This window comes from Oncorhynchus gorbuscha, linkage group LG13 (assembly GCF_021184085.1).
Source record: "Oncorhynchus gorbuscha isolate QuinsamMale2020 ecotype Even-year linkage group LG13, OgorEven_v1.0, whole genome shotgun sequence".
NCBI lineage: Eukaryota > Metazoa > Chordata > Actinopteri > Salmoniformes > Salmonidae > Oncorhynchus > Oncorhynchus gorbuscha.
The window spans coordinates 32,030,115-32,053,396 of NC_060185.1; the positions used below are offsets into that span (position 1 = coordinate 32,030,115).

Genomic DNA, 23,282 nt, shown 5'->3' on the forward strand with positions numbered 1-23,282 from the left:
CCCATCATTTGGCTCCATTCATTCATATTTTTTCTTAAGGAGGCCCGTGACATTTATGGCAGGAAGAGGGCCTTCCAAGGGTTTGAGGACATGGCAGCAGTGCTGGGGCTGAGGCTGGGGCCAGGACAGGGACTGGAACTGGGCCCCTGGGAATTGTTATGACGCGCTGAAGCCAGGAGCCTCTTTCCTGACACTCAGACACACACACACACACACACACACACACACACACACACACACACACACACACACACACACACACACACACACACACACACACACACACACACACACACACACACACACACACACACACACACACACACACACACACGCACATACAAACAGACACAAGCACGAAGGAGCGCATAGATGCACGCACGCATGCACAAAATACACACAAACACACGCACCACCCACACCGTCTCCCTGCCAATCACAGTGGGTTTCCTCCAGACCATGAGGACCCACAGTCATTCCAGACAAACAAAACAAGTCACAGCTATAGTGGGGTTAAACACATCCTCAACATACAACATGGCGTTTGGCAAACACTGTCACACTATACAATATCTCCCTCTGTGAATATATATATATGCTAAATCCTAAAGCCTACTTTTAGCTTCCATTTGATAGAAAATGGGACGTGTCATAAATGACTTACACTTGTGGTACAGTAGTGTTCCATAGACTATAATGACGCAGAGAACATCCAATCATCCCACCACTGATTTGGGTTCTCTTTTAATGACGGTTGGCAGTCGCTGCAACCAACCGCGTGACCCCCACAGAGAGTGCACTGACAGGGCAGAGGTCAGAGGTACTTCCACATTGACAATAGCACAGCAGAGCTAGCTAACCACACACCAGACAACCCCACTTCTGCTACCTCTTCCAGGACAAAAGGTCTCATTCACAGTCACGCTCTCATACCTACTTTCACTTCTATCAGTTTTACTCTGCACAACGTTTTTACATTAGCAGATGTAGACACTTTTTGTTTTAGTGTTCTCTTTGCAAAAATAAAGTATGACCTTTGGTTGACATTACTGCAGTCTTTAATGGAACCCATGTTGTCCACTGGTCTCATAATCAGTGACAATTGTTAACCATACTACTTCATGACCAAGAACCAATCCACATCCACACAAAATGTTATCTTTAAAAAAAGGGTATAGTAGTGAGTCATATCTTGGCTTTCCATCAGACAAACAGACTATGAATACAACCTTGGGGTTCAGAAGAGGCTGAGATCACTGATGGAAAACTGATGATGGAGCAAAATGACGTTTGATCGTCGTTATTAAACCTTTATCACAGGATACATTAATGCACTCACACCCAAATAAAATCACATCTCTTAACAAATGTGCTTTCATGAGAGAAAGCATCATTTTTTCTGTGTGTGTGTGTGTGTGTGTGTGTGTGTGTGTGTGTGTGTGTGTGTGTGTGTGTGTGTGTGTGTGTGTGTGTGTGTGTGTGTGTGTGTGTGTGTGTGTGTGTGTGTGTGTGTGTGTGTGTGTGTGTGTGTGTGTGTGTGTGTGTCAGGTGAAGTGAAACTGGTCACAGAGATGACTACACTGCACCACAAAAGCCAACAGCTAAAGGTCTTGACCCTTGGGTCAGCTGAGAAGCCTTGTGTGTGGGACTGAAACAGCAACAGCATGCGAGAAGAAAAAAGCCCCTGGCCTCTCCGCTGGTCTCTGGCTGCCTGTGTGGCTTCCCCCTCGGTCTCTGCTTCCTTGTCAGCAGGGGAAGTGTGATGGTGCCAGGGTGCAGTAGTTTATGAGCTGGTCTCAACCAAACTCACCACATTCCCACCGGCTGAAGGCATGAGGACGTGACTCTGGCCATGCTGCAAGAACAGCCAGACCACAGGTCACGCGCAGTCGTTCGCACACACACACGAACACACACACCCAAATAAACCCACACAGTCATTTCCTTATACATTTGGCACACTGGGTGACACATATACATACATTAACTTATACCTTAAATGATTCTCTACATACCTCATATCAAACATGAACAATCCTTTATTTCAACATATTCAAAGCCAAATGAGTGGAGCCATTAGATCACTCAACAACTACCTCAATGAGTGGAGCCATTAGATCACTCAACAACTACCTCAATGAGTGGAGCCATTAGATCACTCAACAACTACCTCAATGAGTGGAGCCATTAGATCACTCAACAACTACCTCAATGAGTGGAGCCATTAGATCACTCAACAACTACCTCAATGAGTGGAGCCATTAGATTCAACAATACTCAGTGGAGCCATTAGACTCAACAACCTCAATGAGTGGAGCCATTAGATCACTCAACAACTACCTCAATGAGTGGAGCCATTAGATCACTCAACAACTACCTCAATGAGTGGAGCCATTAGATCACTCAACAACTACCTCAATGAGTGGAGCCATTAGATCACTCAACAACACTCAATGAGTGGAGCCATTAGATCACTCAACAACTACCTCAATGAGTGGAGCCATTAGATCACTCAACAACTACCTCAATGAGTGGAGCCATTAGATCACTCAACAACTACCTCAATGAGTGGAGCCATTAGATCACTCAACAACTACCTCAATGAGTGGAGCCATTAGATCACTCAACAACTACCTCAATGAGTGGAGCCATTAGATCACTCAACAACTACCTCAATGAGTGGAGCCATTAGATCACTCAACAACTACCTCAATGAGTGGAGCCATTAGATCACTCAACAACTACCTCAATGAGTGGAGCCATTAGATCACTCAACAACTACCTCAATGAGTGGAGCCATTAGATCACTCAACAACTACCTCAATGAGTGGAGCCATTAGATCACTCAACAACTACCTCAATGAGTGGAGCCATTAGATCACTCAACAACTACCTCAATGAGTGGAGCCATTAGATCACTCAACAACTACCTCAATGAGTGGAGCCATTAGATCACTCAACAACTACCTCAATGGAGAGTGGAGCCATTAGATCATCAACAACACAATGAGTCATTAGATCACTCAACAACTACCTCAATGAGTGGAGCCATTAGATCACTCAACAACTACCTATCTCTTTGCCTCTCCCCACCAAACCCATTCCAACTGGTCTGGCTCAGTATCGGACACCCGCTCAATAGAGGACACCGGCTCAGTATCGGACACCGGCTCAGTATCGGACACCAGCTCAATAGAGGAAACCGACTCAGTAAGAGGACACCAGCTCAGTAAGAGGACACCGGCTCAGTAGAGGACACCGGCTCAGTATTGGACACCGACTCAGTAAGAGGACACCGACTCAGTAAGAGGACACCGACTCAGTAAGAGGACACCGGCTCAGTAAGAGGACACCGGCTCAATAGAGGACGCCGGCTCAGTAGAGGACACTGGCTCAGTAGAGGACACTGAGTGTGTATCCCAAATGACATACTATGCCCTATATAGTGCATTTCTTTCAACCAGAGCCCTATGGGTCTTGGGCAAAAGTAGCGCACTATAAAGGTAATGGCCGATCATATATGGCTCACAGACAAGAGGTGCTTGTTTGAAAGCGTAATATTTGGAAGAAAGAGACACATTTTTAAAGAAAATTTATTTTCCACTGTGCCCCACGTTACCACCCTGATCATCAATGACTGTACATGATGCCAAAAGTAACTGGTGATTCAAATAATTTCATGGTTTCCTAATTTCAATACTAGGGAAAATAGGAGAGCTTGAGAGACACCATAAAGAGATGCACTCCTGTAAAGGGTGTGTTGGCATATCCTTCCAGTGAGGTTGTGAGGTTGACCAGAGAGTGATTACACACCCAGGACTGGTGGTGTGGTGAGAGCTGTGCGGCAGCAGCCAACCAGCCAGCCAGCGGTGGTTTGGATCATAACACTAAATTATCTCCTATCACAGCCATATCTGATGTTCCCATAGCAATTATGCTATCTATCCACTATCTTAAAGAGAACTGTCACTAAAGGAATGTGCTATAAATATGGATTCCATTTCAACAAGTGGGCAAATACAGTACAACGATTCACAGACAAAATGGGGATGTTTTTAACCCCCACAGAACATTTAGGCCCTGTTACATTTCATATTTGTTGCCAGTGTTAGAGCCAAATCATAAGACAGTGGTTCGTTGATGTTGGGGTTGTTTGTTTTTAGTCCCTTGAGTGAAGATAGAACATTAGCTTTTGAATCTGTAGGAGCCCACATTATCAGGAAAGGTGTTATGTTGTGTAGCAACCGCAGTCAGTCCATAGTGAAGTGTAAGGACACATCCTGCCCTCCTCTCCATGTAGATCCAAGTCCCTGGCCTTAAGCTATCTAAGTCAAGCTAGAGATGACTCCTGGATAGAGATGACTCCTGGCTAGAGATGACTCCTGGCTGGAGATGACTCCTGGCTGGAGATGACTCCTGGCTGGAGATGACTCCTGGCTAGAGATGACTCCTGGCTGGAAATGACTCCTGGCTGGAGATGACTCCTGGCTGGAGATGACTCCTGGCTGGAGATGACTCCTGGCTGGAGATGACTCCTGGTTGGAGATGACTCCTGGCTAGAGATGACTCCTGGCTAGAGATGACTCCTGGCTAGAGATGACTCCTGGATAGAGATGACTCCTGGCTGGAGATGACTCCTGGCTGGAGATGACTCCTGGCTGGAGATGACTCCTGGCTGGAGATGACTCCTGGCTAGAGATGACTCCTGGATAGAGATGACTCCTGGCTGGAGATGACTCCTGGCTGGAGATGACTCCTGGCTAGAGATGACTCCTGGATAGAGATGACTCCTGGCTGGAGATGACTCCTGGCTGGAGATGACTCCTGGCTGGAGATGACTCCTGGCTGGAGATGACTCCTGGATAGAGATGACTCCTGGCTAGAGATGACTCCTGGCTGGAGATGACTCCTGGCTGGAGATGACTCCTGGATAGAGATGACTCCTGGCTAGAGATGACTCCTGGCTAGAGATGACTCCTGGCTAGAGATGACTCCTGGCTGGAGATGACTCCTGGTTGGAGATGACTCCTGGTTGGAGATGACTCCTGGCTAGAGATGACTCCTGGCTAGAGATGACTCCTGGTTGGAGATGACTCCTGGTTGGAGATGACTCCTGGTTGGAGATGACTCCTGGTTGGAGATGACTCCTGGTTGGATGCTTCTAGAGGAGAGGAAGAAGAAATCATATGAATAATTAAAGCAAGCCACGGTCAAGGAATCTTTTTGAATTCGTTTGCTTTGCGAGAATGTCAAAGTATATGTTCCTAAACATTTCCTTCAGGCCTAGACTGACATCTAATGGTGAAATCAGTAAACCTCTCTTCAAAAAGAGGAATATGAGCCAAGGGAATACACAAAGTACTGTTAAAAATAGAAATCTTTAACAAAGTTAAAACACTGATACAAAGTGTTCTCCTAAATCAATGTAATACATCTGATAGGAAGAAGTTGTCTAAATTTGTGACTAGATCCTCAGTAGGTACATCAGTCTATATCGGATGGTTGTCAAATAAAACCAGATGTACCACTGAGATCAATCTGATCAATCTGACCCCCCCCCCCCCTTAAAGAGGACTTATACATACAGTGCCTTGCAAAAGTATTCATCCCCCTTGGTGTTTTTCCTATTTCGTTGCAATACAACCTTTAATTTAAATAGATTTTTTATTTTGTATTTCATGTAATGGACATACACAAAATAGTCCAAATTGGTGAAGGGAAATTTGAATCATAAGTCATAGTAATCATAAGAACCCATCTATCCCAAAGACCATTTAGACATACAGTACATACATATACAGTGGGGCAAAAAACGTATTTAGTCAGCCACCAATTGTGCAAGTTCTCCCACTTAAAAAGACGAGAGGCCTGTAATTTTCATCATAGGTACACTTCAACTATGACAGACAAAATGAAGAAAAAAAAACAGAAAATCACATTGTAGGATTTTTAATTAATTAATTAATTAATTAGCAAATTATGGTGGAAAATAAGTATTTGGTCACCTACAAACAAGCAAGATTTCTGGCTCTCACTGACCTGTAACTTCTTCTTTAAGAGGCTCCTCTGTCCTCCACTCGTTACCTGTATTAATGGCACCTGTTTGAACTTGTTATCAGTATAAAAGACACCTGTCCACAAACCTCAAACAGTCACACTCCAAACTCCACTATGGCCAAGACCAAAGAGCTGTCAAAGGACACCAGAAACAAAATTGTAGACCTGCACCAGGCTGGAAAGACTGAATCTGCAATAGGTAAGCAGCTTGGTTTGAAGAAATCAACTGTGGGAGCAATTATTAGGAAATGGAAGACATACAAGACCACTGATAATCTCCCTCGATCTGGGGCTCCATGCAAGATCTCACCCCGTGGGTCAAAATGATGTGTGTATGTATGTACTGTATGTGTGTATGTAGGTATACAGTGGGGCAAAAAAGTATTTAGTCAGCCACCAAGTTCTCCCACTTAAAAAGATGAGAGAGGCCTGTAATTTTCATCATAGGTACACTTCAACTATGACAGACAAAATGAGAAAAAGAAATCCAGAAAATCACATTGTATGATTTTTTATGAATTTATTTGCAAATTATGGTGGAAAATATGTATTTGGTCAATAACAAAAGTTTATCTCAATACTTTGTTATATACCCTTTGTTGGCAATGACAGAGGTCAAACGTTTTCTGTAAGTCTTCACAAGGTTTTCACACTGTTGCTGGTATTTTGGCCCATTCCTCCATGCATATCAGCTCTAGAGCAGTGATGTTTTGGGGCTGTTGCTGGGCAACACGGACTTTCAACTCCCTCCAAAGATTTTCTCTGGGGTTGAGATCTGGAGACTGGCTAGGCCACACCAGGACCTTGAAATGCTTCTTACGAAGCCACTCCTTCGTTGCACGGTCGGTGTGTTTGGGATCATTGTCATGCTAAAAGACCCAGCCACGTTTCATCTTCAATGCCCTTGCTGATGGAAGGAGGTTTTCACTCAAAATCTCACGATACATGGCCCCATTCATTGTTTCCTTTACACGGATCAGTCGTCCTGGTCCCTTTGCAGAAAAACAGCCCCAAAGCATGATGTTTCCACCCCCATGCTTCACAGTAGGTATGGTGTTCTTTGGATGCAACTCAGCATTCTTTGTCCTCCAAACACGATAAGTTGAGTTTTTACCAAAAAGTTATATTTTGGTTTCATCTGACCATATGACATTCTCCCAATCTTCTTCTGGATCATCCAAATGCTCTCTAGCAAACTTCAGACGGGCCTGGACATGTACTGGCTTAAGCAGGGGGACACGTTTTGCACTGCAGGATTTGAGTCCCTGGCGGCGTAGTGTGTTACTGATGGTAGACTTTGTTACTTTGGTCCCAGCTCTCTGCAGGTCATTCACTAGGTCCCCCCGTGTGGTTCTGGGATTTTTGCTCACTGTTCTTGTGATCATTTAGACCCAATACTTATTTTCCACCATAATTTGCAAATTAATTAATTAATTAAAAATCCTACAATGTGATTTTCTGGATTTTTTTTTTCATTTTGTCTGTCATAGTTGAAGTGTACCTATAATGAAAATTACAGGCCTCTCATCTTTTTAAGTGGGAGAACTTGCACAATTGGTGGCTGACTAAATACTTTTTTGCCCCACTGTATACCTACATACACACATACAGTACATGCATACAGTACACACATACATACCTACCTTCATATTGACATGCATACATACCTACATACACACCCACATACAGTACATACATACATACCTACCTACATACACACATACAGTACATACATATATACCTAGATACACACACACATACAGTACATACATACATACCTACCTACATCCATACATACAGTGCATACATACCTACATACACACATACAGTACACAAACACATACATACCTACCTACATACTGACATGCACATATACCTACATACACACATACAGTACATACATACATACCTACATACAGTTCACACACACATACATACCTACTTACATATTGACATGCATACATACCTACATACATACACACGTACATACACACACATGTACAGTTCAGTACAGTACAGTACAGTACATACATACATACATACACACATACATACAGTACCTACCTACCTACCTACCTACCTACCTACCTACCTACCTACCTACCTACCTACCTACCTACCTACCTACCTACCTACCTACCTACCTACCTACCTACCTATGTCCCTACCTACCTACCTACACACATACATACATACCTTCCTACCTACATATCGACATGCATACATACCTACATACACACATACAGTACATACATACATACCTACCTACCTACAGACATACATACCTACCTACCTACCTACATATCGAAATGCATACATACCTACAAGGCAACATACAACATAACTACATACTTACATGCATACAGTACATACATACATGCATACATACATACCTACCTACATATATACAGCATGTAGACGTGTTAAAGAGAGAGAGATCGCAAAGCTTTATAAAAACCAACACCTTTCTCTTTCAAGGTTAGCCAGGGAAGATAATACAATGATGTGTGAGCATGTGCTTGTGCATGTGGGGAAGGAAGAAGGGAGGGGGGTGACTCATCAAGATGAGTCATGTGCTGTTCTGGGTCACAGAGGTCCAACTTATAGGAGAGGAGGAAGTGATGAGTGACAAAGGAACATTGGATGAGAATGGCCTGAATAGCTTACAAGGGCATAACATCTGGTTATATTATGCAGATCCAGGAGAAATTCATCAGGGATTCAGCAGCGAATCGAATTGAATTTCATAACTCTAAGGCTTGTAATATTTGTTTCTTACCAGCAGGTGCCCCCATACATATCATTTGGTATTTCTGAGAAGAACCCAAAATGATTTCACCTCAGGAACTGAAACTGGGGACCGTGACAAGTGAAAGTAAAATGTCTGAGGTCACTTACATTACAGTTTTATAGAAACATGTGTTTATGTTCTGAGGTCACTTACATTACAGTTTTATAGAAAAATGTGTTTATGTTCTGAGGCGCTGTGTTTGTGGACAGTGACATTTATGGGTCGATGGAAACAATTAAATACATTTTCATCGAAGCATTTCATAAACACACTACACTCCTGCCTTTCACTCAGAGCTTTCAATCCCTCCACTTTCTCTCCCTCCCATCTCTCTTTCCCCTGGAGAATAGGTGCAGATGAAAGGCTGACCTATTTCCTTGATGCCAGTGTTCTCACTTTCCATCTCCCTGATCTCTCTCTCTCCACCCTCTCCCCATCACACACTTCCTCCATCTCCCTCTCCACCCTTTCCCCATCACACACTTCCTCCATCTCCCTCTCCACCCTTTCCCCATCACACACTTCCTCCATCTCCATCTCCGCATCACACACTTCCTCCATCTCCCTCTCCACATCACACACTTCCTCTCCACCCTCTCCCCATCACACACTTCCTCTCCACCCTCTCCCCATCACACACTTCCTCCATCTCCCTCTCCCCCTCTCCCCATCACACACTTCCTCCATCTCCCTCTCCACCCTCTCCCCAACACACACTTCCTCCATCTCCCTCATCTCTCCCTCACCCATCACACACTTCCTCATCTCTCCCTCTCCACCCTCTGTCCACCACACACTCCTCCATCTCCCTCATCTCTCCCTCTCCATCACACACTTCCCCCATCATCTCTCCCTTTCCACCCTCTCTCCATCACACACTCCCTCATCTCTCCTTCTCCACCCTCTCTCCATCACACACTTCCTCATCTCTCCTTCTCCACCCTCTCTCCATCACACACTCCCTCCATCTTAAGCCATAAACTCAGTCTCCCATATTCTTGACAGGAAACACATCTGAAATATCAGATATACAGACAAGAGAAATTAGAAAATGTGATGAGACATTTTCTAATTATTGAAGATCAGAGAGCATCGCTACATGGTTTTAAAACTATTAGTTGCTAGGCAATAATTTGTCATCAGCTGAGTCAGACTTGGCGACTACTTTCTCCAAATTTAACTTTGTCTCGTCATGAGTCAGTGGAAGGAAGGAGTCTATACCCTTAGCAAAGGTGTTTATGTCTTACATTAATGACAAACACACCTACACAGTTTGTCATTGGTAACTGTCTATGTTGGCTATATGACTCAGTGACAGGAGTTAGCAACATGAAGGTACAGTACAGCAGCATTCTAATCTACCCCGTGTGGGATACTGACGAGTAGTGCGGCGATGATGACTAGCTACACTGACTATGGTGTTTCTCTCAACTCTCCTCACCGGTGCCAAGGAATGGGCAGTCAGTCAGTCAGGTTCTTGAAGATCATGGCTGCCTGATTTCTGGTGCTCCCGAGTAGGACAGCGGTCTAAGGCACTACATCTCAGTGCTAGAGGCGTCACTACAGATCCTGGTTCGATTCCAGGCTGTATCACAACTGGCCGTGATTGGGAGTCCCATAGGGAGACGCACAATTGGAGTGGAGTGGAGAGGGTGGCAGAGAGGAGAGAGGAGCTATGGGGAGGAGAGAAGCTGAGGAGTAGAGAGGGTGGCAGAGAGGAGAGAGGAGCTATGGGGAGGAGAGAAGCTGACGAGTAGAGAGGGTGGCAAATAGGAGAGGGAAGGAAAGGGAAAGGGAGGTTGGGGTAAGGAAGGAGATGGGGTAGAAGAGAGGCACATGGAAGAGGGGAGGAGAGGATAAGGAGGAAGATGAGAGGAAATGAGAGGGGAGAGGGTAGGACAGGAGAGGAAAGGAAAGGAAAGGAATGGAGAGGTAGGCAGAGAGGAGTTGATGAGAGGGAGGAAGGCATAGAGGAGAGGGAGGCAGATAGGAGCTAAAGAGAGGGAGGCAGATGAGTGAAAGAGAGGGAGGCAGAGGAGCTGAAGAGAGGAGAAGGAGGCAAAGAAGAGCTGAGGAGAGGAGAGGGAGAGACAGGAGCTGAGGAGAGGAGAGGGAGACAGACAGGAGCTGAGGAGAGGAGAGGGAGACAGACAGGAGCTGATGAGAGGAGAGGGAGACAGACAGGAGCTGACGAGAGGAGAGGGAGACAGACAGGAGCTGAGGAGAGGAGAGGGAGACAGACAGGAGCTGAGGAGAGGAGAGGGTGACAGAAAGGGGCTGAGGAGAGGAGAGGGAGACAGACAGGAGCTGAGGAGAGGAGAGGGAGAGACAGGAGCTGAGGAGAGGAGAGGGAGAGACAGGAGCTGAGGAGAGGAGAGGGTGGCAGAAAGGGGCTGAGGAGAGGAGAGGGAGACAGACAGGAGCTGAGGAGAGGAGAGGGAGAGACAGGAGCTGAGGAGAGGAGAGGGAGACAGACAGGAGCTGAGGAGAGGAGAGGGAGACAGACAGGAGCTGAGGAGAGGAGAGGGAGAGACAGGAGCAGAGGAGAGGGAGAGACAGGAGCTGAGGAGAGGAGAGGGAGAGACAGGAGCTGAGGAGAGGAGAGGGAGAGACAGGAGCTGAGGAGAGGAGAGGGTGGCAGAAAGGGTCTGAGGAGAGGAGAGGAAGACAGACAGGAGCTGAGGAGAGGAGAGGGAGAGACAGGAGCTGAGGAGAGGAGAGGGAGACAGACAGGAGCTGAGGAGAGGAGAGGGTGGCAGAAAGGGGCTGAGGAGAGGAGAGGGAGACAGACAGGAGCTGAGGAGAGGAGAGGGAGAGACAGGAGCTGAGGAGAGGAGAGGGTGGCAGAAAGGGTCTGAGGAGAGGAGAGGGAGACAGACAGGAGCTGAGGAGAGGAGAGGGAGAGACAGGAGCTGAGGAGAGGAGAGGGAGACAGACAGGAGCTGAGGAGAGGAGAGGGTGGCAGAAAGGGGCTGAGGAGAGGAGAGGGAGACAGACAGGAGCTGAGGAGAGGAGAGGGAGACAGACAGGAGCTGAGGAGAGGAGAGGGTGGCAGAAAGGGGCCGAGGAGAAGGAGGAGACAGAGAGGAGAGGGAGGCAGAGAGGAGCTAAGTAGAGGAGGTTATAAATTAATAGTTTATATTTTCTCTCATTAGTATCGATAGTACCGTACAAACAACAACATATAGATGCACATAAACATCCACAACATCACCCCTACCCAGAACCACCTGCTCACACCCCCATCTCCATCTCCTGGCTGCGCACGACTCCAGCACTATCATTAAGTTTGTTGACGAAACAACATTGGTTAGCCTGATCACCGATGTCGATGAGACAGCCTATAAGGAGGAGATCAGTGACCTGGCAGTGTGGTGCCAGGATAATACCCACTCCCTTAAAGTCAGCAAGGCAAAGGAGCTGATCGTGGACCACAGGAAACGGAGGGCCGATCATGCCCTCCATCCACATCCACGGGCTGTAGTGGAGCTACAAGTTCCTCGGTGTCCACATCATTAAGGAATGATCGTGGTCAACACACACCAACACAGTCGTGAAGAGAGCATGACAATGCCTCTTCCCCCCCAGGAGACTGAAAGGACTTGTCATGGGCCCTCAGATCCTCATAAAGTTCTACAGCTGCACCATTGAGAGCATCCTGACTGGCTGCATCCAAAAGCAAGGCGCTACAGAGGGTAGTGTGTACGACCCAGTACATCTGCGGCCGAGCTCTCTGCCATCCAGGACCTCTATATCAGGCTGTGTCAGAGGAAGGTCCGAAAAAGACTCCAGCCACCCAAGTCATAGTCTCTGTTCTTTCTGCTACTGCACGACAAGCGGAACGGGTGCACCAAGTCTGGAACCATCAGGAACCATCTGGAACCACCAAACCATAAGACTGCTAAATAGTTCATCAAACCCGAAATATCTGCATTATTGGGAAGGGCACGTAAAGTAAGCATTTCACTGTTAGTCTACACCTGTTGTTTACCAAGCATGACAAGTAAAATAAAACATCTACTCATTCATACAGTATATATATTGGCTCTCTTTTGTTGTGCTGCTCTGCAGATAGAGGGGAACAATGGTCAATGTAATATATATATATATTTTACTTTTACCCCCTTTTCTCCCCAATCGGTAGTTACAGTCTTGTCTCATTGCTGCAACTCCCGTACAGACTCTGGAGAGGCGAAGGTCGAGAGCCATGCATCCTCCGATACATAGCTTCTTCTCGGGAGGCCCCCAATGCAGGTAAAGCCTATAGCTCCAGAGATTAGATGTGTATGTGTGTGTGTGTCACCATGAGAGTAGGGGCTACAAGATGGGTGTGTGCAAGAGAGAGAGGGAGAGAGAGAAATAAAGTGAGAGAAAGAGAGACAGAGAGAGCGATAGAGAGACAGAGAGAGAGAGAGATGGGAGGAGGAGAAGCAATGCAGAATACTGATGTGTTCTGTTCTGTGAGAGTGAGGGGATGGGAGGTGGTGATGATGGGAGAGGTGGGGATGGGAGATGGTGATGAGGGGAGGTGGGGATGGGAGATGGTGATGAGGGGAGGTGGGGATGGGAGATGGTGATGATGGGAGGTGGGGATGGGAGGTAGTGATGATGGGAGAGGTGGGGATGGGAGATGGTGATGAGGGGAGGTGGGGATGGGAGATGGTGATGAGGGGAGGTGGGGATGGGAAATGGTGATGATGGGAGAGGGTGATGAGGGGAGGTGGGGATGGGAGATGGTGATGAGGGGAGGTGGGGATGAGAGATGGTGATGAGGGGAGGTGGGGATGGGAGGTGGTGATGATGGGAGATGGTGATGAGGGGAGGTGGGGATGGGATGTGGTGATGATGGGAGAGGGTGATGTGAGGATGGAAGATGGTGATGAGGGGAGGTGGGGATGGGAGATGGTGATGATGGGAGGTGGTGATGAGGGGAGGTGGGGATGGGAGATGGTGATGAGGGGAGGTGGTGATGAGGGGAGGTGGGGATGGGAGATGGTGATGAGGGGAGATGGTGATGAGGGGAGGTGGGGATGGGAGATGGTGATGAGGGGAGGTGGGGATGGGAGATGGTGATGAGGGGAGGTGGGGATGGGAGATGGTGATGGGAGGTGGTGATGAGGGGAGGTGGTGATGAGGGGAGGTGGGGATGGAAGATGGTGATGAGGGGAGGTGGTGATGAGGGGAGGTGGGGATGGAAGATGGTGATGAGGGGAGGTGGGGATGGGAGGTGGTGATGAGGGGAGGTGGGGATGGGAGATGGTGATGAGGGGATGGGGGATGGGGATGATGAGGGGAGGTGGGGATGGGAGATGGAGATGAGGGGAGGTGGGGATGGGAGATGGTGATGAGGGGAGATGGTGATGAGGGGAGGTGGGGATGGGAGATGGTGATGGGAGATGGTGATGGGGGAGATGGTGATGAGGGGAGGTGGGGATGGGAGATGGTGATGGGAGATGGTGATGGGGGAGATGGTGATGAGGGGAGGTGGGGATGGGAGATGGTGATGGGAGGTGGTGATGAGGGGAGGTGGGGATGGGAGGTGGTGATGAGGGGAGGTGGTGATGAGGGGAGGTGGTGATGAGGGGAGGTGGGGATGAGGGGATGATGGGAGAGGGTGATGAGGGGAGGTGGGGATGGGAGGTGGTGATGAGGGGAGGTGGGGATGAGGGGGTGATGGGAGGTGGTGATGAGGGGAGGTGGGGATGAGGGGAGGTGGGGATGGGAGGTGGTGATGAGGGGAGGTGGGGATGAGGGGGTGATGGGAGGTGGTGATGAGGGGAGGTGGGGATGAGGGGATGATGGGAGAGGGTGATGAGGGGAGGTGGGGATGGGAGGTGGTGATGAGTGGAGGTGGGGATGAGGGGATGATGGAAGGTGGGGATGAGGGGAGGTGGGGATGGGAGATGGTGATGAGGGGAGGTGGGGATGGGAGGTGGTGATGAGGGGAGGTGGGGATGAGGGGAGGTGGTGATGAGGGGAGGTGGGGATGGGAGATGGTGATGAGGGGAGGTGGGGATGGGAGGTGGTGATGAGGGGAGGTGGGGATGAGGGGAGGTGGGGATGAGGGGTGATGGGAGGTGGTGATGAGGGAAGGTGGTCATGAGGGGAGGTGGGGATGGGAGATGGTGATGAGGGGAGGTGGGGATGGGAGATGGTGATGATGGGAGAGGGTGATGAGGGGAGGTGGGGATGGGAGATGGTGATGAGGGGAGGTGGGGATGGGAGATGGTGATGAGGGGAGGTGGTGATGAGGGGAGGTGGGGATGGGAGATTGTGATGGGAGGTGGTGATGAGGGGAGGTGGTGATGAGGGGAGGTGGGGATGAGGGGATGATGGGAGAGGGTGATGAGAGGAGGTGGGGATGGGAGGTGGTGATGAGTGGAGGTGGGGATGAGGGGATGATGGAAGGTGGTGATGTGGGGAGGTGGGGATGAGGGGATGATGGGAGAGGGTGATGAGGGGAGGTGGGGATGGGAGGTGGTGATGAGTGGAGGTGGGGATGAGGGGAGGTGGTGATGAGGGGAGGTGGGGATGAGGGGAGGTGGTGATGAGGGGAGGTGGGGATGAGGGGATGATGGGGGGTGGGGATGGGAGGTGGTCCTTCTGTAGCTCAGTTGGTAGAGCATGGCGCTTGTAACGCCAGGGTAGTGGGTTCGATCCCCGGGACCACCCATACGTAGAATGTATGCACACATGACTGTAAGTCGCTTTGGATAAAAGCGTCTGCTAAATGGCATATATTATTATATTATATATTATGGTGATGAGGGGAGGTGGGGATGAGAGGTGGTGATGAGGGGAGGTGGGGATGAGGGGATGATGGGAGGTGGTGATGAGGGGAGGGGGGGATGAGGGGATGATGGGAGGTGGGGATGGGAGGTGGTGATGAGGGGAGGTGGGGATGAGTGGAGATGGGGATGGGAGGTGGGGATGAGGGGAGGTGGGGATGAGGGGATGATGGGAGGTGGTGCAGCAGGAGCTCTGTTGGTGAATGCTGAGCCCTGTGGGGTCTCCCCCACTGCAGATGATGTGCATGTAACCTGCAACAAGGAGGAATGAGCAGAGCCATGCTGGGGGGAGAGAGAGAGAAAGAGAAAAAGATTCACTAGTGATGTGGAAAGAAAATGACACAGGGGATGGGGTGGGTGCTCAATACGTACGGAAAGAACCCCAGAACATCAAAGTGGCTTTACCAATTCAATTCAATTGACTTTATTGACATGGCAAGTTCATTATTACTTACATTGTCAAAGTATACATATTGAAAAATAACATATATAATACAAATATATATTTATATATATATAATATATACATACATATTTATATATAAATAAATGGTGGGACCAACAGCAATAATAATAGTAGTAGTGAACATGGGATTACCATTAACAACAACTACAACAACAATATTAATGAGAACAACAATATATTAAAGCAATGGTAGTAGACCAGTGTCAACATGACTGAGAAGACACATGACATGGTAGTAGGCCAGTGTCAACATGACTGAGAAGACACATGACATGGTAGTAGACCAGTGTCAACATGACTGAGAAGACACATGACATGGTAGTAGACCAGTGTCAACATGACTGAGAAGACACATGACATGGTAGTAGGCCAGTGTCAACATGACTGAGAAGACACATGTCCTGGTAGTAGGCCAGTGTCAACATGACTGAGAAGACACATGACATGGTAGTAGGCCAGTGTCAACATGACTGAGAAGACACATGACATGGTAGTAGGCCAGTGTCAACATGACTGAGAAGACACATGACATGGTAGTAGACCAGTGTCAACATGACTGAGAAGACACATGACCTGGTAGTAGGCCAGTGTCAACATGACTGAGAAGACACATGACCTGGTAGTAGGCCAGTGTCAACATGACTGAGAAGACACATGACCTGGTAGTAGGCCATTGTCAACATGACTGAGAAGACACATGTCCTGGTAGTAGGCCAGTGTCAACATGACTGAGAAGACACATGACCTGGTAGTAGGCCAGTGTCAACATGACTGAGAAGACACATGACATGATAGTAGACCAGTGTCAACATGACTGAGAAGACACATGACCTGGTAGTAGGCCAGTGTCAACATGACTGAGAAGACACATGACATGGTAGTAGGCCAGTGTCAACATGACTGAGAAGACACATGACCTGGTAGTAGGCCAGTGTCAACATGACTGAGAAGACACATGACGTGGTAGTAGGCCAGTGTCAACATGACTGAGAAGACACATGACATGGTAGTAGGCCAGTGTCAACATGACTGAGAAGACACATGACCTGGTAGTAGGCCATTGTCAACATGACTGAGAAGACACATGACCTGGTAGTAGGCCAGTGTCAACATGACTGAGAAGACACATGACGTGGTAGTAGGCCAGTGTCAACATGACTGAGAAGACACATGACGTGGTATGAAAGACAAAACAAAACGGGAAATATTATCGACATTTCAATGGCTGTCCCTCAGGTTGTGGCAGGACACATATTTGGCTGCCAAAACTTTACATTTTTGCTTTTCACCCAATAAATATTATTTTGTCTTAATCTTTTATTGTTTCAAATTCTTGGTATTGAATTATAATATGGGGAGAGAAATATTCTCTTAGGTCTGAGTATTTGTCACAGTGTAATAGGAAATGCAGCTCTGTCTCTACCTCTCCCCTGGAGCAGAGTAAGCACATCCTGTCCTCTCTGGGCAGCCAGGTTTGTCTGTTTGTCTCTATAGCCAGACTGTGCTCACTGAGTCTGTACCTTGTCAATGTTTTCCTCAGTTTTCTATCAGTCACAGTGATCAGATAGTCTGCCACCATGTGCTGTCTGTTTAGAGCCAAATAGCATTGAAGTTTACTTAGATTTTTTGTTGTGTCTTTCCAATACGTGATATATATATATATATATATTTTTTTGTGATGATTTGGTTGGGCCAGATTTTCTGAGTGCTGTCCTGAGCCTCTATGGGGTTGGTTTGGGTTGGTGAACTGAGCCTCAGAACCAGCTGGCTGAGGGGACTCTTCTCTTTTTTCATCTCTTGGCATTGTAGAGCTGTGTGAAGGAATGTTTTTTGGTGGTTGTAAAATTTGATGGCGTTGGCCCAGTTCCGATCTACATGCATTATTTGGAGTTTTTCTTTGCACTTGCAATAGAGTCTTGCAAAAATCTGCATGCAGTACTTCGATTGTATGTTTGTCCCATTTGCTCAATTCATTATTAGAGATTGGACCCCATACTTCACTGTCATATAGAGCAATTGGTTCTATAACCAGATTCTAATTGTATTTTCGATTTTGATGTTCCTTTTAATGGCACAGAATGCTCTTCTTGCTTTGTCTCTCAGCTCATTCACAGCAATGTGAAAGCTACCTGTGTTGCTGATAGTTAGTCCTAGATATGTGTCGTTTTTGATATGTTCTAATAGAACTGTGTCCAAATAGAATGTATATTTGTCATCCTTATTTCCAGACCTTTTTTGAAATATCATTATATTTGTTTTTTTTAGGTTAACGGTCAGAGCCCAGGTCTGACAGAACCTGTGGTTAACGGTCAGAGCCCAGGTCTGACAGAACCTGTGGTTAACGGTCAGAGCCCAGGTCTGACAGAACCTGTGAAGACGATCTAGGTGCTGCTGTAACCCCTCTTTAGTGGGAGACAGCAGCACAAGGTCATCTGCGTACAGCAGACACTTAATTTTAGTGTTTTGGTGATACCAGGTACTGCCGATTCTTCTATGTAGATGTTCTATGTTTTTGCCAATTCATTAATGTAGATGTTAAATAGTGGACTTATTGGGCAGCCCTGTTTCACTCCCAGTCCCTGAGAGAAGAAGTATGTTTGATGGTTGCCAATTTTTAAGCCCGCACATTTGTTTTTAGTGTACATTGATTTAGTAAAATCATGTTTTTCCTCCAATACTACTTTCTATTAGTTCATATAAAAAAAGACGTTTGTGACAAATTTTATCAAATGCTTTCTTGAAATCTACAAAACACGAGTAGATTTAGCATTCATTTTGGTTTACTTGTTTATCAATTAGAGTGTGGAGGGTGTAAATGTGGTCTGTTGTACGATACTTTTTTAGAAATCCAATCTGGCTTCTGCTCAGGACTTTGTGTTCGTCAAGGAAATTATATAGTCTGCTATTTATAATACTGCAGAGAATTTTCTCCAAGTTGCTGTTAATGCAAATTCCTCTGTAATTATTTGGGTCAAATTTGTCTCCATTTTTATAGATTGGCGTGATCGATCCCTGGTTCCAAATATCGGGGAAAATACCTGCAGTGAGGATAATGTTGAAGAGTTTAGCCAATTTAAATTTGTGGTCTGTATATTTGATCATTTCATTCAAAATACCATCAGCACCACACGCCTTTTTGGGTTGGAGAGTGCATAGTTTTTCCAATAATTCTTCTTCTGTAATTGGGGTATCCACAGTCTTTGACTGCTAATTCAAGGATTTGTAATGTTTCTTGTATATCTTTTTGTTCTGGGCTTTTTGTTATATTGCTGTAGAGGTTTGCAAAGTGATTTCTCCACATATCCCCATTTTGGATAGCCAATTCCTCATGATGAGGTTTGTTTACTTTTTTCCAATTCTCCCAAAAGTGGTTTGATTCTATGGATTCCACAATTCCATCCAGCTGATTTCTAATGTGCTGTTCCTGTTTTGTTCTTAGGGTGTGTTTGTATTGCTTCAGTGTTACCCATGTTGAAGGCGTATATTATTGTTGTCTGGTTCTCTGTGTTTTTTGATTAGATATATTTCTCAATGACTTTCTTAAATTTTTGAAATCATTATCAAACCATTTTTCATTATCAAATATAAAGTTTATGTTCCAAACAGCCAAATTTACACCTTCATTGCTGAAGGAGAATGTTAAGGCTAAATAGTTGTCCAGGAGAGATTGTATTTTTTGTCTACTAATTGCTTTTTGGTAGATGTCTGTACTGTTTGCACTCCGTCTATAGGCCTGTTTTGTACCATGTAATTTATTGGGCTGTGATGCTTCATGGTTGGGTTCTGCTATTCTCAGATACACTGTGCTTTTACTATGGTCTGAGAGAGGTGTTAGTAGGCCCCTGCTTTTTCCAGTCTCTCTTCTCGTCCTCTTGGTTTTGACCCCTGCCTGTCCTGACCCTGTACCCGCCCGCCTAACCACTCTGCCTGTCCTGACCCTGTACCCGCCTGACTGACCACTCTGCCTGTCCTGACCCTGTACCCGCCCGCCTGACCACTCTGCCTGTCCTGACCCTGTACCCGCCTGCCTGACCACTCTGCCTGTCCTGACCCTGTACCCGCCTGCCTGACCACTCTGCCTGTCCTGACCCTGTACCCGCCTGCCTGACCACTCTGCCTGTCCTGACCCTGTACCCGCCTGCCTGACCACTCTGCCTGTCCTGACCCTGTACCCGCCTGCCTGACCACTCTGCCTGTCCTGACCCTGTACCCGCCTGCCTGACCACTCTGCCTGTCCTGACCCTGTACCCGCCTGCCTGACCACTCTGCCTGTCCTGACCCTGTACCCGCCTGCCTAACCACTCTGCCTGTCCTGACCCTGTACCCGCCTGCCCTACCACTCTGCCTGTCCTGACCCTGTACCCGCCTGCCTGACCACTCTGCCTGTCCTGACGCTGTACCCGCCTGCCTGACCACTCTGCCTGTCCTGACCCTGTACCCGCCTGCCTGACCACTCTGCCTGTCCCTGACCCTGTACCCGCCTGCCTGACCACTCTGCCTGTCCCTGACCCTGTACCCGCCTGCCTGACCACTCTGCCTGTCCTGACCCTGTACCCGCCTGCCTGACCACTCTGCCTGTCCCTGACCCTGTACCCGCCTGCGTAACCACTCTGCCTGTCCCTGACCCTGTACCCACCTGCCTGACCACTCTGCCTGTCCCTGACCCTGTACCCGCCTGCCTGACCACTCTGCCTGTCCCTGACCCTGTACCCGCCTGCCTGACCACTCTGCCTGTCCTGACCCTGTACCCACCTGCCTGACCACTCTGCCTGTCCCTGACCCTGTACCCGCCTGCCTGACCACTCTGCCTGTCCTGACCCTGTACCCGCCTGCCTGACCACTCTGCCTGTCCTGACCCTGTACCCGCCTGCCTGACCACTCTGCCTGTCCTGACCCTGTACCCGCCTGCCTGACCACTCTGCCTGTCCTGACCCTGTACCCGCCTGCCTGACCACTCTGCCTGTCCTGACCCTGTACCCGCCTGCCCTACCACTCTGCCTGTCCTGACCCTGTACCCGCCTGCCTGACCACTCTGCCTGTCCTGACGCTGTACCCGCCTGCCTGACCACTCTGCCTGTCCCTGACCCTGTACCCGCCTGCCTGACCACTCTGCCTGTCCCTGACCCTGTACCCGCCTGCCTGACCACTCTGCCTGTCCTGACCCTGTACCCGCCTGCCTGACCACTCTGCCTGTCCCTGACCCTGTACCCGCCTGCCTGACCACTCTGCCTGTCCCTGACCCTGTACCCGCCTGCCTGACCACTCTGCCTGTCCCTGACCCTGTACCCGCCTGCCTGACCACTCTGCCTGTCCCTGACCCTGTACCCGCCTGCCTGACCACTCTGCCTGTCCTGACCCTGTACCCACCTGCCTGACCACTCTGCCTGTCCTGACCCTGTACCCACCTGCCTGACCACTCTGCCTGTCCTGACCCTGTACCCGCCTGCCTGACCACTCTGCCTGTCCTGACCCTGTACCCGCCTGCCTGACCACTCTGCCTGTCCTGACCCTGTACCCGCCTGCCTGACCACTCTGCCTGTCCCTGACCCTGAGCCTGTCTGCCATCCTGAGCCTGCCTGCCATCCTGTGGCCTCTACTCTGGATTATCGACCGCTGCCTGCTTTGATCTGTCGTTTGCCTTCCCCTGTGGTTACAATAAACATTGTTACTTCACACAGTCTGCACTTGGGTCTTACCTTGATTCCTGATAGTGGAGGAGAGGTCCAGGGAAATTTCCAAGCCCACAGGAAGACGTCCCGGGGCAGGCAGAGCTGACATCAGGCAATGAGTGTGGCAGGACGGACTCCAGCCCCCGAAGGCACCAGTAGCCCAGTCAATGGAGGGATTGCGTCGCTGGAGCCAAGAGAATCCCAATACCATGGGAACCTGCGGAGACTCAACCAGTAGGAATTGGATCGTCTCGCTGTGTTTCCCCGACACTCGTAGGTTGACGGGGGTGGTCTGGTGGGTGACCCGGCCTATACAGAACCTGTCCAGCACTCTAAAATCCTTGGGAAAGGAGAGGGGTTGAGTGGGGATGCCCAGCTCGGACGCTATTGTAACCTCCAGGCGAATCACATCGGCCCCCGAGTAGATGAGCACCTGGAGAGACTTGGACTAGTCACCCCACAGCAGGGTGGCATGGAGATGGGGGCAGTAGGGGGAGAAGAACAATTATCTTTCAGACCCACCAGTGTACTCACTCCAACGAAGGAGCTAGGTCTTCTGAAGGGACAGGTAGACACAAAATGACCGGCAGTACCGCAATACAGACAACTCTGGGTCTCAAGTCTGCGTACTCGTTCGGCTGGAGACAGCCCAGCCCTCCCGAGGAAGAGGTGAATCGGTAGTCTCTGGAGACTCTTGGAGGGACTTGGGTAAGCTCGGATCCTCTCTGAGACGTAGACACCGGGGACTTCCGGAGTTCACCAGATGCCAGGTGGGATCCTTGAGTGAGTGATTGGGACCACAATCAGACCTCTTCTCCCTCCTACGTTCCCGTAGCCGTCCATCGATCCGGATGGTTAAGGCAATGAGTGAGTCGAGATCCTTCGGTAGTTCCCGGGCTGCCAGCTCATCCTTTATTTCCTCCGATAATCCGTGCAGGAATGTGTCGAGCCGCGCTTCCGAGTTCCAGGTACCCTCCGCTGCTAGCGTGCGGAACTCTACCGCATAGTCTGCCACACTGAGGGTGTCCTGCCAAAGCTTGAGTAACTTTTGGGTTCATAGTCTGCCACACTGAGGGTGTCCTGCCGAAGCTGGAGTAACTTCTGGGTTCATGGTCTGCCACACTGAGGGAACCCTGCCGAAGCTGGAGTAACTTCTGGGTGCATAGTCTGCCACACTAAGGGTGTTCTGCCGAAGCTGGAGTAACTTCTGGGTTCATAGTCTGCCACACTGAGGGTGTCCTGCCAAAGCTGGAGTAACTTCTGGGTTCATAGTCTGCCACACTGAGGGAACCCTGCCGAAGCTGGAGTAACTTCTGGGTTCATAGTCTGCCACACTGAGGGTGTCCTGCCAAAGCAGGAGTAACTTCTGCGTTCATAGTCTGCCACACTGAGGGAGCCCTGCCGAAGCTGTAGTAACTTCTGGCTTCATAGTCTGCCACACTGAGGGTGTCCTGCCGTAGCAGGAGTAACTTCTGGGTTCATAGTCTGCCACACTGAGGGTGTCCTGCCGA

At 48.6% G+C, this 23,282-nt stretch overlaps 2 long non-coding RNA genes across 2 annotated transcripts; both read right to left on the bottom strand.

The window, feature by feature from the left end:
• Window positions 1-2,023: 2,023 nt before the first annotated feature.
• LOC123992434 lies at window positions 2,024-2,441 on the bottom strand. Its single transcript, XR_006831247.1, has 2 exons — window positions 2,304-2,441; window positions 2,024-2,244 (listed from the first exon to the last, which is right to left on the bottom strand). It is a non-coding gene; the product is annotated as an uncharacterized LOC123992434 (long non-coding RNA).
• A 1,026-nt stretch (window positions 2,442-3,467) lies between these two features.
• On the bottom strand, window positions 3,468-8,540 carry LOC123994051. Its single transcript, XR_006831567.1, has 3 exons — window positions 8,455-8,540; window positions 6,040-6,084; window positions 3,468-5,161 (listed from the first exon to the last, which is right to left on the bottom strand). It is a non-coding gene; the product is annotated as an uncharacterized LOC123994051 (long non-coding RNA).
• Window positions 8,541-23,282: the final 14,742 nt, after the last annotated feature.